At 49.1% G+C, this 12,772-nt stretch overlaps 1 long non-coding RNA gene across 2 annotated transcripts; it reads left to right on the forward strand.

Moving 5' to 3' along the window:
- Positions 1-6,007: 6,007 nt before the first annotated feature.
- Positions 6,008-12,624, forward strand: LOC139707488 (uncharacterized). Of its 2 annotated transcripts, none has more exons than XR_011709051.1 (3): positions 6,008-6,111; positions 12,185-12,316; positions 12,433-12,624. It is a non-coding gene; the product is annotated as an uncharacterized lncRNA (long non-coding RNA). The 2 variants fall into 2 exon arrangements; XR_011709052.1 differs by lacking the exon at positions 6,008-6,111 and adding an exon at positions 10,635-10,756.
- Positions 12,625-12,772: the final 148 nt, after the last annotated feature.

Genomic DNA, 12,772 nt, shown 5'->3' on the forward strand with positions numbered 1-12,772 from the left:
CCATCGTATAGTGTAGGGTTCAATGGTGAATAAAAGTTACAGTCTCAGAGCCATCTAAATGCTAAATATGGATTGAACCAGAAATGTGCACCTAGCTCTATGGAGAGATGGGGGGTGAAGTGAACATGTGGGGGTGTCTGTGATTGAAGTAGGGGACACAGAGAACCAAATCCTCACCTTCTCTGGGGGGAAGTTAGTAAAGTCCAACTTTGGAAAGATAAAAAAGGAAAAAAATATAAACAAAACCCCCGGCAGTACAGTTGGGCTGGCGTCGCTCACCTGTGATCTCAGCGACTCCGGAGGCTGAGGCAGGAGGATCAGAAGCTCAAAGTCAGCCTCAGCAATTAAACGAGGCCCTAAGCAACTCAGCAAGACCCTGTCTCAAAATAAAACACTAACAGGGCTAGGGATGTGGTTCAGAGGTTAAGCACCCCCGAGTTCAATCTCTGGTGCCAAAAACCAAACAGCAGTACAAGCATTTTATTTAGAAATATGAAGGTGAAAATCAGAGGAAACAGCTAGAAGGGTTGAGGGTAGTCACCTTCGTGCAGTGAGGCTGGGAGCCAAGAGAGGGGTGTGGCAGGGGCTGTGATTTTTCATCAATGTTGCTTAGTCCCATTTAACTTCTAAAAACTGTAGAGTAGGCCAACATGATAATATAAACATTAGTTGTATACAATTAAAAGGGATGGTGTACACATTACCATTTAAGCCTTCCCCTGCCCAATGTGGAGGTGCACACCTGTAATCTCAGAGCCCCAGATGATGAGGCAGGAGGATCATAAATTGAAGACCAGCCTGAGCATCTTAGGGAGACCCTCAGCATCTTTTTGAGACCCTGTTTCAAAATAACGAATAGAAAGGACTGGGGATGTATCTCAGTGGTAGAGCACCTCTGTGTCCAGTGAATGAATAAATATAAGTTCCTCCCTTTTCCCCCTGAAATGTCATCTAGATAAGTTGTCCAGTCTGACTCCAACTCTTAGACTCAACTGATCTTCTTTACTTAGCTTCCCGAGTAGCTGGGACATAAATTTGTGCCATGGAACCCAGCAAGAACTCCCCTTTTTATTTTTATTTATTAACTTATTTTTGGTACTGGGGATTTGGAACGAGGGGTGCTCTACCACCCAGCCACATCCCACAGGCTGACTTTTGATTCTGGCCTAACTACCAGGAGGATCCTCTTCCCTCTTGCCCTAAACGACTCAGAAACCTGAGTCTTGCCCTAAACAGACCACGCAAAACACAGATATTCCGACATCGGACACCAGGCAGAAGGGAACCGGGAGGACAGACACACACAGTAGCCCTGGCTTATAATCCCAGGGACTCTGGGAAACTGAGGCAGGAGGATCCCAGGTTTGAGGATGGCTTGGGCATCTCAGCAAGACCCTGTCTCTAAAAAAGAAGAAAGAAGAGAAGAAAAAATTAAGAGGGCTGGGAATGTAGTTCAATGATGCAGCACCTCTGGATTCCACCTCAGTACAAAGCAAAAAAAAAAAAAAAAAAAAAAACCAAACAAAAACAGTAATCCCCGAGAGAGGGGAAATGGACACAGGAGCCCTAAGGTTGCCCGATGCTTCCTTCTGCGTAGGAAGCAGAGCTTGGTGGAGTGGAGGGAGGGAGCTGGGAGTCCGGGAGGCCCAGCTGGCAGACTACTGGGGAGGGGGCTGCTTAGAGAGAGAGTCCTGGGGCTCTGCAGAGGCCCCAGAGTGTTTCTGCAGAGTCTTTGTGCTTCCCACCGAGCTGTGCCTGCAAGTGAGGAAATAACAAGTGGAGGGGAAATCATGGGAAAGCAGCAGCCGATCCTTGGAACTCATCTGGGGCCAGGAACACTTTGCGTTTCCACCAGCCGGAGTGGAAGAATCCTGACGATGGCCACTTTGTGCCAATTACTAACGCAGTCGCCTCTCGGGGCTAAATTGATTCTTCGTTGCCTGCTCGGAGAAAATGCAGCTGAGCCCGTGCAAGTTTTCCTTTGCCAACCGGAATATATCAGTAGGGGGCGCTCGAGAAACGTTTTGCACAGGAAGGCTTTGTCCCTGCTGATTCTGGGGTGTTCTCTTAAAAGGTTTCAGCAGCAGCTGCAGCTCCTCAGATGCAACTGAGGGAGGGCCGTTCCTCGGATGCTGTGTCTCAACCCCAGGAACAATCACTGCTCCTTGCATCTAGTATTCCTATATTATTCTTTAAAAATGTCCCCCTCTTGGAGCAAGGTAGCACACATCTGTAATCCCAGCAGCTCAGGAGGCGGAGGCAGGAGGGTGGAGAGTTTAAAGCCAGTCTCTGCAATTTATCGAGACCCTAAGTAACTCAGTGAGACCCTGTGACTCAATAAAATACAAAAATAAAAGGGCTGGGGATGTGGCTCAGTGGTTAAATGCCCCTGGAGTTAATCCCCAGTGCAAAAAAAAAAAAAAAAAAAAAAAAAATCCCCCTGGGCACGGTGGCACACACCTGTAATCCCAGAGAGACTTGCTGAAGCAGGGGGATTACAAGTTTGAGGCCAGCCTTAGCAATTTAGCAAAAACTTCAGCAACTTAATGAGATCCTGTCTCAAAAAAAGGTGGGGGCTGAGGATGTGGGGATGTAGCTCAGGGGTGAAGCATCCCAGATTCAATTCCCAGTGCATGCCACACCCCCCCATTTATTTTTAATTTTTTTCAAGGAGACAGTTTCTTACTATGTTGCCCCGACCGGACCCAAACTCCTGGGCTCAAGTGACTGACTCAGCCTCTGAGAAGCTGGAATTACAGGTGCCTAGCACTTCCTAAATTATTTTACAATTATGTTGTTTTCTTACTAGCCAGTGCCTCCTGACTGCAATAATTCTTTACAGCAAACTTTTCCTGTTCAAAGTACCATGTGGTTTCTGTCTCCTGATTGGATAGGGGCTGATACATGGTGTGGCAAAGAGAGCTCTCACGATGGCCTTGCCTCAGTGGTGAGACCAAGTGAGCCCTAGGCCAAAGGCTGTTTGTATCTTGCCAAATGGCACTTAAAAGCAAACGTTAGAAGAATCAATCTGTTTCCAAGTAAATTAGCTACATTCAAAGGAATACAAGAAATCCACCCCCAAACAATATAAAATACACAATGTCTGGCATCCAACTGATAGTTACTACGGACAGTTACTACCAATAGTTCCTAGCCAATAGTCACTACCAATAGTTACTGGAATTCAGTTGGAGATACAAAGAAGCAGGAAATATGACCAAAAATAAGGAAAATAATCAATCAATAAAAGCAGAGCTAGAAATATCAAAGAATTAGTAAGCAGAAGCTTTTTTATTGGATTGTATTGCATTTTTTTGGTGCTGGAGATTTAACCCACTTTACCACTGAGCTACACCCCTAGCCCTTTCTATTTTTTATTTTGAGACAGAGTATCTAGCTAATTTGCCCAGGTTGGCCTCAAATTTGAGATTTTCCTGCCTCGGTTTCCTGAGTAGCTGGAATTATAGGCATGCGTCACTTCGTCTGGCTATAAGAGCTGTTATTAAATATATTCAAGAAGATATAACTTGAATATGATATAAAGAGATGTGAAAAATATAAAACTCCCCATTGAACTTTCAGAGATATACGGTACAATGTTTGAGATGAAAAATGCCCTGGGTGGAATTAAAAGCAGATTAGATGCTACAGAAAAATAAGTTTTATGAACTTGAAGACAGAAATAGAAACTATTCAAAATGAACCAAGGAGTAGAAAGCAGATTTGAAAAACAAACAAACAAACAAACAAAAAACATCTGGGCACAGTGGTGTGAGCATATAGCCCCAGCTACTTTGAAAGCTGAGGCGGGAGGATCTCTGGAGCCCAGGAATTTGAGACCAGACCTGGCAACAAATCAAGGTCCCAACTCAAGAAAACAAAAACAGAACAGAAAGATCTCTAAAACCACAAAAGTCAGTGAGCTGTGGACTAACATTAGGTAGCCACTATACATTTTTGGAGACTCAGAACGGAGTAAGGAAGAGTGACAGAAAAATATTTGAAGAAATAGTGGCCTCCAAATGTCCTGATTTTTATTTAATTTTGTTTGGGACTGGGGATTGAACCCAGGGGTATTTTACCACTGATCTACACTCCTAGTCCTTTTTTATTTTATTTTTATTTTGAGATGGGTCTCCTTAAGTTGCTGAGGCTGGCCTTGAATTTGTGATCCTCCTGCCTCAGCCTCCTGAGTCGCTCAGATTGTAGGCATGTGCACCATGCTGTCTGAAAATGTCCTAATTTGATGAAAACTATAAACCCACATATCCCAGAAGCTCAAAAAACCCTAAGTACAAGAAATATGAAGAAATCTACATGAAGGGCTGAGCGTGGTGGGACACACCTGTAATCCCAGCCGCTGGGGAAACTGAGGCAGGAGGATCGTGAGTTCAAAGCCAGCTTCAGCAATTTAGCGAGAACTTAAGCAACCCAGCAAGACCCTGTCTCTAAATAAAATATAAAAAAGGGCTGGCCCAGTGATTCAGCACCCCTGGGTTCAATACCTGGTACCAAAAAGAAATCTATATGAAGGTGCATCCGAATCTGTCTTCATCACTGTCAAAGTGAAACTCTTAAGAGCAGTCAAAGAAGATTACATAAAGAAGGAAAACAGAAGTGGGCAACTCCGAAGATAGTGAAGCAATGTCTTTAAGGTACAAAAAGATAAAAACAGGCAACGTGGGATTCAGTTGGAGATATCTTTCAAATATGAAGATGGAATAAGGCGCTTTCAGACATTCCAAAGTGAGAGCATTCATCACCAGCAAACCTGCCCTGGAAGAAATGTTTTTAAAAGTCCTTCAAACAAAAGGAAAATGATACAGATGGAAATTGTCTACATAGAGGAGTGAAAAACCCCAGAAATGGTAAATCTGTGGGTGATTTTTTTTCTTATTTAAAAATTCCTCTTGGCCAGGTACAGTAGCCCATGCCTGTAATCCCAACGTCTTGGGAGGCTGAGGCAGGAGGATTGTGAGTTCAAAGCCAGCCTCAGCAAAAGCGAGATGCTCAGCAACTCTGAGACCCTGTCTCTAGATAAAACACAAAATAGGGGTGGGGATGTGGCTCAGTGACCAAGTACTCCTGAGTTCAATCCATAGTACCCTCCCCCCAAAAATTATTAATTTATTGAGACAGGGTTTCACTAAGTTTGCTCAGAATGGAATTTGTGATCCTTTTACCTCAGAACAGGCATGTGCCATGGTGTCTGGCTACTAATCCCTTTATTATATTTTAAAAATTTGTTTGTTCTTCATAGTTATACATGACAGTAGAATGTATTTTGACATATCATACATACATGGAGTATAACTTCCCGTTCTTGTGGTTGTACATGATGTGGCGTTGCAAGGGTCATGTATTCATATATGTGCATAGGAAAGTGATGTCCTGTTCATCCTACTGTCTTTCCTATTCCCATCCCCCTCCCTTCCCTTCATCGTTTAATCCAAGGTACTTCTATTCCCCCCACCCCCACTGTGTGTTAGCAGCCACGGATCAGACAAAACATTGGCCTTTGATTTGGGGGGATTGGCTTATAAAACGCTCTTTAAAAGATAGTTGAAAACAAAACTAAAAATATGTTGTGGGGCTAATAGGATGTGTAGAAATAAAATGCATGGTAATGATAGCACAGAGGCGGTCGGTGGGAAACGAAAGTAAGGGCTAAGTCAGGTGGTATGGTATTGCTTTACCTGTAAGTTAAAAATTCATTCAGGAATCCTAAAGGAACCACACACAAAAGTTTAGTTTGATGAACAAATAAAGGAGGTAAAATCGAATGATGGTCACAGAAGCCCACTGGGCTGAATGTGGCTCCGCAGCCACAGCTCTTTGGGGCTCCTCAGCCCAGCAGGGTCCCACAGAGCCTCTGTGGGTGTTTGGGATAAAGCAAGTCCTCTTGCAAAACAGCTTCCTCTTGTGCCACCTTCTGGCCTATTTTTAACTCAGGCTTCTTAAGTGCTTCTGGTTCAAGGAGAATCAGCTGCTCTGAGACTCTCTGGGGCGACCTGTCTCCCTGGCCTCTCTGCTCTCTCCAGCCCTGAAAAGCTCCGGGCTCCTCAGCTACTGGTCTCAATGGAGGCGGCTCCTTCCTCCTGCAGGGTGCAGGTGGGTGAGAATATCTCTAGGGGGCGCCACTCGCATGGTTTGGGCGCCACTGGGTCGCCAGAACAGCCAGCCTAAACCAGGCACCTTGGGGCACACCTGTAATCCCAGAGGCTGAGTCAAGAGGATGGAGAGTTCAAAGCCAGCCTCAGAAATTTAGCAAGACCTTGTCTCTAAGTAAAAAATAAAAAGGGGTGTCCTGGGCTGGGGGTGTGGCTCAGCGGGGGAGCGCTCCTCCAGCATGTGCAAGGTGCTGGGTTGGATCCTTAGCACCACATAAAAAAATAAGTAAATACAATAAAGGTTTTGTGTCCAACTACAACTAAAAAATAAATATTAAAATAAATAAAAGGGACTGTAGCTCTGTTGGTAGAGTGCTTGCCTAGCATGTGTGAGGCACTGGTTAGATCCTCAGCACCACATAAAAGTAAACAAAATAAACCTGTTGTGTCCATCTACAACTAAAAGATTATTTTAAAAGGGGGGGCGGGGCTGTGGCTGTGGCTCCGTGGTTGAGTGCCCCTGGTACCAAAAAAGAAAAGCCAGCCCAGCAAGGAAGGGACCCCAGACCCCTCCAGGAGAGTACGTGTGCATCACGCACAGAGACACCCTGGTGAAAAGGTGACCTCACCTGTGTGTGGGAATGTTTTTGTGACTTGATTCCATGGACTATCAGCACGGCGGCCTCTGCCCTTTTGATCCTGTGTCCCCTCTGCTTGGCCTAGTCCTCCCCACAAACACCTGCTCCCTAACTGGCAAGCTGCCCATCAGCACTCAACCTCCTGATCTCTCAAGGCCTTCCCAGACAACCCTGCCTACAGGCCCAGTCAAATGGCCGCCTGATTCTGGGTTGCGTGCCGGGGTTTAGCACCTGCCTGTGGGTGGTTTACCCTCAAGGAGTGAGGAATGTTCTCAAGGCCTGTTGTGGGGGTCTTTCTAGGAAAGACTGCCCCTTTTCCCATGTCAGATCAGGTCCTGCCAGGCCCCGAGGGGCAGCCAAGTGACAGGTACACAGCTTAATGGCACAGAGGCCAGGCCTCGTGGGAGGCTGTGACCAGTGTGGGCAGTTCTGGTGCCCAGGTGGGCAGACATGGGCGTGATCCTACTCCTGGGGCATGGGGCAGCCTCTGTTGGTCTCCTTGGGTGCCTCCCCTAAGGCCCAGGTCTGCTGTATAAGCAGTCTGGTGTGGGAAGAGGGGTCCCTCTGACTCTCCCCCGCCAGCACCCCCACCCTGCATTGTCTCTCCTTCCTCCCTCGGGGAGGCAGGCTGGGAGGCTCCCTAGAAGGAGCTCCGGTGGGCATCTGAGCGTAACACTAGGTGTGCACCTGGCCTCTGCGCACACATGGATGTGAGTGGGAAGCCCCGGCTCTCCCTGGGTGTGTGAGTGTGTCCTCAGACATCCTGGGGTCCTTGGGTTGTCTTGTGTCTCTGTGGCTGTAGTTGGGACCACAGATTCCCCCGGGTGTGAACGTGGCACTGCCCTCCCCCCTCTGCCCCTCCTCCCTGTACTTTCCCGGACTCTCGACTTTGCCCAGTTGGTTTGGCTGCTGCCCCTGGCATGAAATGCTGTTTGTTTAGCTGGGACTGTCAGCCAGTCCATGTTAGAGAACTGTGTCATTTGTTGGATGCCAGCCCTCAAGGGTGTTACCCTGTGTGACCCTGGATCCAAGTGTGGCTCTGGGTGCCCGTGAGTCCTTCCCTTGTATGAGAGCTGGCGTTTGCATGAGCGCGTTTGGCATTGTGACATCAGCACCTGTGCCTGGTGCAGGGACGAGGACTTGGAATCGGCTTGAACACACGCACCTGGGTGGGTGTGGAGGTGTGGATGAGTGTGTGCCCTTGAGTGTCGGCTCCGTCTGCACAGTTCGGCGGAGGTGGCCTGTGTGCCTGAGCCCTCCTGGACTGGTCCCCCTGGCTTCCCCCCCAGCTGTGTAAACAAAGCCCGCTCCCCTCTCTGGGGCCCCTTCAGGCTTGTGCCCCTGCCCCTCCCTCCTGGAGCAGTGAGTTTGATTGACTGTGTGGGGTCGCAGGTTGGAGATTGTATGAGTGGGCATGAACTGAAGTGTGTGCAGTCGTGTGTGTGTGTGTGTGTGTGATCTGAGCGTCCTTTGCAGGCCGGGGGACTCCTGACCCGTTGGGCCCAGCTCTCCCGGGTTCCTGGGCCAGTCCGTCCACCCTTTTATAGCCAAGCTTGGCAACAGCCCTATCATTACCTGGGGCCAGAAGCTGTGGTGCAGGCCAAGAGTTTAGTGCTGACCCTCCAGGGAAGGGGCCATGTCTACCCCCACCCGGCCCAGCCAGAGGAGGCCGGCAGAGGCCACACTTCCCAGGGCCAGGTCTAGGGCCAGCATCCCCAGATTTGGCCAGAGCTTTCTCCCCCTGCCCAGGCCCAAAGTCTCACACTCTGACCCAGCCCCCAAACATCTGGACTGTCCCTCATGTCCACGTCACACTTCTCTGGTCTGGCATCCGGGAGCTGGAGCTACCCCAGCCTGTGTCCCCACTACCTCCCCCCTGTCTTGTATCATGTCCCTCATCCCCATTCATGTCCTCCTACCCCATCCTTGTCTCTTGTCTCCGGGTCCCAGTTTGTGTCTCCACTCCAATCCATGGTCCCTTCCTAGTCAAATCCAGTGGAGACCCCTGTCCCAACCCATGAGCCCCCAGAGCAGCCCAGGACCCCTGGTTTGCCTGCTGGACAGAACAAGGACAGGAGGGAGAATGGATCAGACCTGAAGTCGGAGTAGCTCTGGGCTGGGCAGGTGTAGGCAGGCCCAAGCCTCCTGCCAGCCCCAGAGCGTCTAGAACCAAGGGAGGGAAAGAAGGAAGGGGGGAGAGACATTCTGGAGTGGAGGGGGTGTGGGTCCTTTCCTGCCCAGGCTCAGGCCTGGGCATGAGGGGTCCCATAGAGCAGCCCCTGCTCCCTCCAGTGCTCAGCCCTACCCTCACTTTTACACCCCAAAGGCTTCAAGCTCCTGTACTGGTCCCCTGGCCAGGTGCATGGGGGGCCTGACTTACAGTCCCCGTGGGCTGAGACCACAGCCCGGATTCCAGGCGGTCTGACACCTGGCTACTCAGAATCTCCCTCCCTGAGTCCAGAGCCGGGGTCAGTTGCTTCTTGTTGTTGTTTTCCTTTTAATTTTTGTTGATTTATTGATTTTACTCTGGGGAGAACGGGAAGGGGAGAGTCACCTGTGTTGATGTGAACCCTCTTGATGCCCTTGCCCAGGCAGCAAGATGAGACCAGAGGAGGAAGAAGCCCCTGCTCGGGTGGGGAGCTGCCCCTCTGGATCCCACTCTCCTGGACCGAGGTGGCCCAGCGCACTGGCGACCACCTCCCCCGCCTCAGGGCCCTGTGCTTTGGGGTGGGGACAGCGAGGTGAGCAGAATGTCCAGGCCCTGGGGCACCATCGACAGCCAGCAGCAGATTCTAAGAGAACCCCAGGTGCTGGGGTCGGGCAGTCAGAAGGAGGTCGCTCAGGCTGGCTTCCTGTCACCAGCTAGAGCCCTGCTGCCATCTGCCCCCACCCCAGGTGTCTTGCTCAGTCCCACACCTGAACTTCTCTGTTTCCTTTGGTTCCACCTGTGCACAGGTGTTGAGTCTGCTCTGTGGACCTCCCTTCCCTCCCCCCTACCCTCCCCCCAAGCTCTCCCACTGTGCTCTCTCACCACCCCCAGACCTCGGCGCCAGGCAGGCTCAGGGTCATTGGTGTCTGTCCACCTAGGTGCTGAGCCCTCTCCCTGGGCCCCCTGCTCTGAAACTGAAACCCCGCCTGAGGGCAAGTTCCCCCGCAGGACCCTGAGCTTCAGGGGGATGGAAAGGGATCCTTTTTCTTTTTTAGGGGGGTTATTTTTGGGGAAAGGGATCCTTGAGAGGGTGGCACTTCCTCCTTGACACAACTGTGGGGGTCTAAGAAGTTTCAAATAATACCAGCTTTCAATTCCCAGGGACATGTGAATGTCCCCTTCCGGGGAAAGAAAGATGGACATGAGTTCTGGCCTAGCACGCGACTCGCTGTCTCTGAGCCTCCCTTCTCACATTTGTAAAAGGAGGGGGTCGGATTGGCTTACGCAGTCCAGATCTGAGATTCTTTTTTTTTTTTTTTTTGGCACTGGAGATTGAACTCAGGGGCTCTAAACCACCGAGCCACATCCCCAGATCTTTTTCTTTCTTTTCTTTATTTATTTTTTAATTTTATTTAGAGACAGGTTAAGTTGTTTAGGGCTTCACTAAGTTGCTGAGGCTGACTTTGAACTTTCGATCTTCCTGCCTCAGCCTCCTGGGCTGCTGGGATTATGGGCATGCGCCACTGTGCCTGGCTTATTTTACTTTTTGAGACAGGGTCTTGCTAAAATGCTGAGTCACTAGGATTATGGGTTTGTACCACCCTGCCCAGCTCAAACCCACTTCTTTTTTTTTTTTTTTTTTTTTTTTTTGGTACCAGGGATTGAATCCAGGGGTACTTAACCACTGAGCCACATCCCCAGCACTCTTTTTTTTTTTTTTTTTTTTTGAGGCTGGCCTGGCACTTCGGATCCTCCTGCCTCAGCCTCCCAAGCTGCTAGGATTACCACCACTCTCAGTTAAACCCACTTTTTGCTGTTTTCGTGGTACTGGAATGGAACCAGGGCCTCATGCATGCCAGGTAAGTGCTCTAGCACTGAGCCATATCTTGAATGCAGAGGCTGTGTCTTCTTTGTGTCTCTAGTCCCCAAGATAGAGCCTGGCATTTGGCAGGCACTCAATGAATGTTGATTGGATACACAGCCAGTTGAATGAAGGAGTCCACCTTTTCAGTCTTATCTTCGTGTAAGGAGGCTCAGGCTAGTCCACAGTTCTGCCATTAAGAGACCCAGACATTATTCAAAGTTCAGCTGAGATTCCATTTCCTGTGCTTTATGGACACTGAAAGGAAGGGAACACAGATCCTGCCACCAAGCCCACTCTCACAACAATACAGCCTCAGGGTCCATAGGAAGGGCACTTACCCAGGGTCCAGTCTGCCCACAGTACCAGTAGAGAACCTGGGTGGGATGGGGTCCTGTGGCAGTAAGAAATGCCTCCCTCTCTGGGTCAGGGCACTTAAAAACTGAAGCCCTAGGTACATTTTGACCCTTACCCTCGCCCCCTTGTGCAGTGTTTCCTATATAATCCTGACCTCACCCACCTCGGGCTCCTTGTTTTTATGTTTTGTTTGTTTTTCAGAACTGGGGGTTGACCCCAGCAACCACTGAGCCACAGAGCTGGGGCCCCACTGGAGAATCCCAAGCCCTTTTTATTTTTATTGAAATTTGGGGGGCATACCAGGGATTGAACTCAGGGGCAGTGACCACTGAGCCACATCCCCAGCCCTATTTTGTATTTTATTTAGAGACGGGGTCTCACTGAGTTGCTAAGCTTTGAATTCGAGACCCTCCTGCCTCAGCTTCCCTAGCTGCTAGGATTATGTGCGTGTCCCACTGCACCGGGCAAGCTTGGGCTCCTCGGTCAGCTTTACACCTTCTCCCATCTCTAGCCTTCTGTCCCCTCTGCTCTCCTGAGGGCTGCAGGTGCTGGAGTTATGTGCAGCCCCAGCCCCAGAAATGGGCATGTTTTTACATGAATAAAATTCCAAAGGGACTGGGGCTGGGGCTCAGCGGTAGCACACTTGCCTAGCATGGGTGAGGCACTGGGTTCGGTTCTCAGCACCACATATATTATAAAAAAAAAAAAATCAACAACTAAAAAATAAAAATCAAAAAATTACAAGGAGTATAAAGGAAACCAATTATATTGAAACACAGTTATCAAAACATTTACATTTTTGATATAGTAATATATATGCTTCTTTATTAACACATTGAAGACAAGAAAGGTCTAACAACTATGACCATTTCAAAGTAGTGATGAGAGTAAATGATCTTGTGAGATATCGTCCACAACTACAGTGCAGTCTGAAAACATCTGTGATTTCTGCCCGTTACAAAGTCACAGGTCATTAATTACTATACTGTGGTTTGCTGCCCACATACATAAGAGAATGTTAAATTTTAGGTACAGGTAAGTGAAAATATACATTTTTTTTTCTATCTAGGTTCACAAATCCCTGAAATCCAAAGACCCCAGGCAAGAACCTCTGATCACATCACCATGGGAAGAAAAGAAGATAATCACTGATAGAGCCTTTAACTCCCCTGTTATTTAATCCTTACACCAACCCTGACAGGTATGGTATGGCCCAGTTTGTTTGATGGGATGGATACCTGAGGCCCAGAGAGGTTAAGGTATTTGCTCAAAGTCAACCAGGCCCAACTTAAAGCCTCTCTTGCTCTCTCCCCACAGAGCTGCCTCTCAGAGGAGATAAGCCACAGCACAGTTCAGGGGACTGTGTGGCTCAGAATCTCCCCCCCAGCCCAGGCCTTGTGCCCTGTGGAGCAGAACCAGGGGAACGGAGGGCGCCGGTCCCTTCAAATCACACACACTCGGTTATTTTTCTCTCCAGTTTATTTTTTTAGACTAAGAGCAGAGTATGAAAGTCACAGCCAAAGCACTTGAAAAAGGCCCAGGATGGGTGGGGACCACGTGGGGTGGGCAGGGCAAGGTCCTGGGATCTGGCTCCCGGCTGGCTCAGGGCTGGAAGGGAGGGGCGTCGCTGTCTCAAGGTCTCCAAAAGTGTCTGTGC

This window comes from Marmota flaviventris, chromosome 10 (assembly GCF_047511675.1).
Source record: "Marmota flaviventris isolate mMarFla1 chromosome 10, mMarFla1.hap1, whole genome shotgun sequence".
Taxonomy (NCBI): domain Eukaryota; kingdom Metazoa; phylum Chordata; class Mammalia; order Rodentia; family Sciuridae; genus Marmota; species Marmota flaviventris.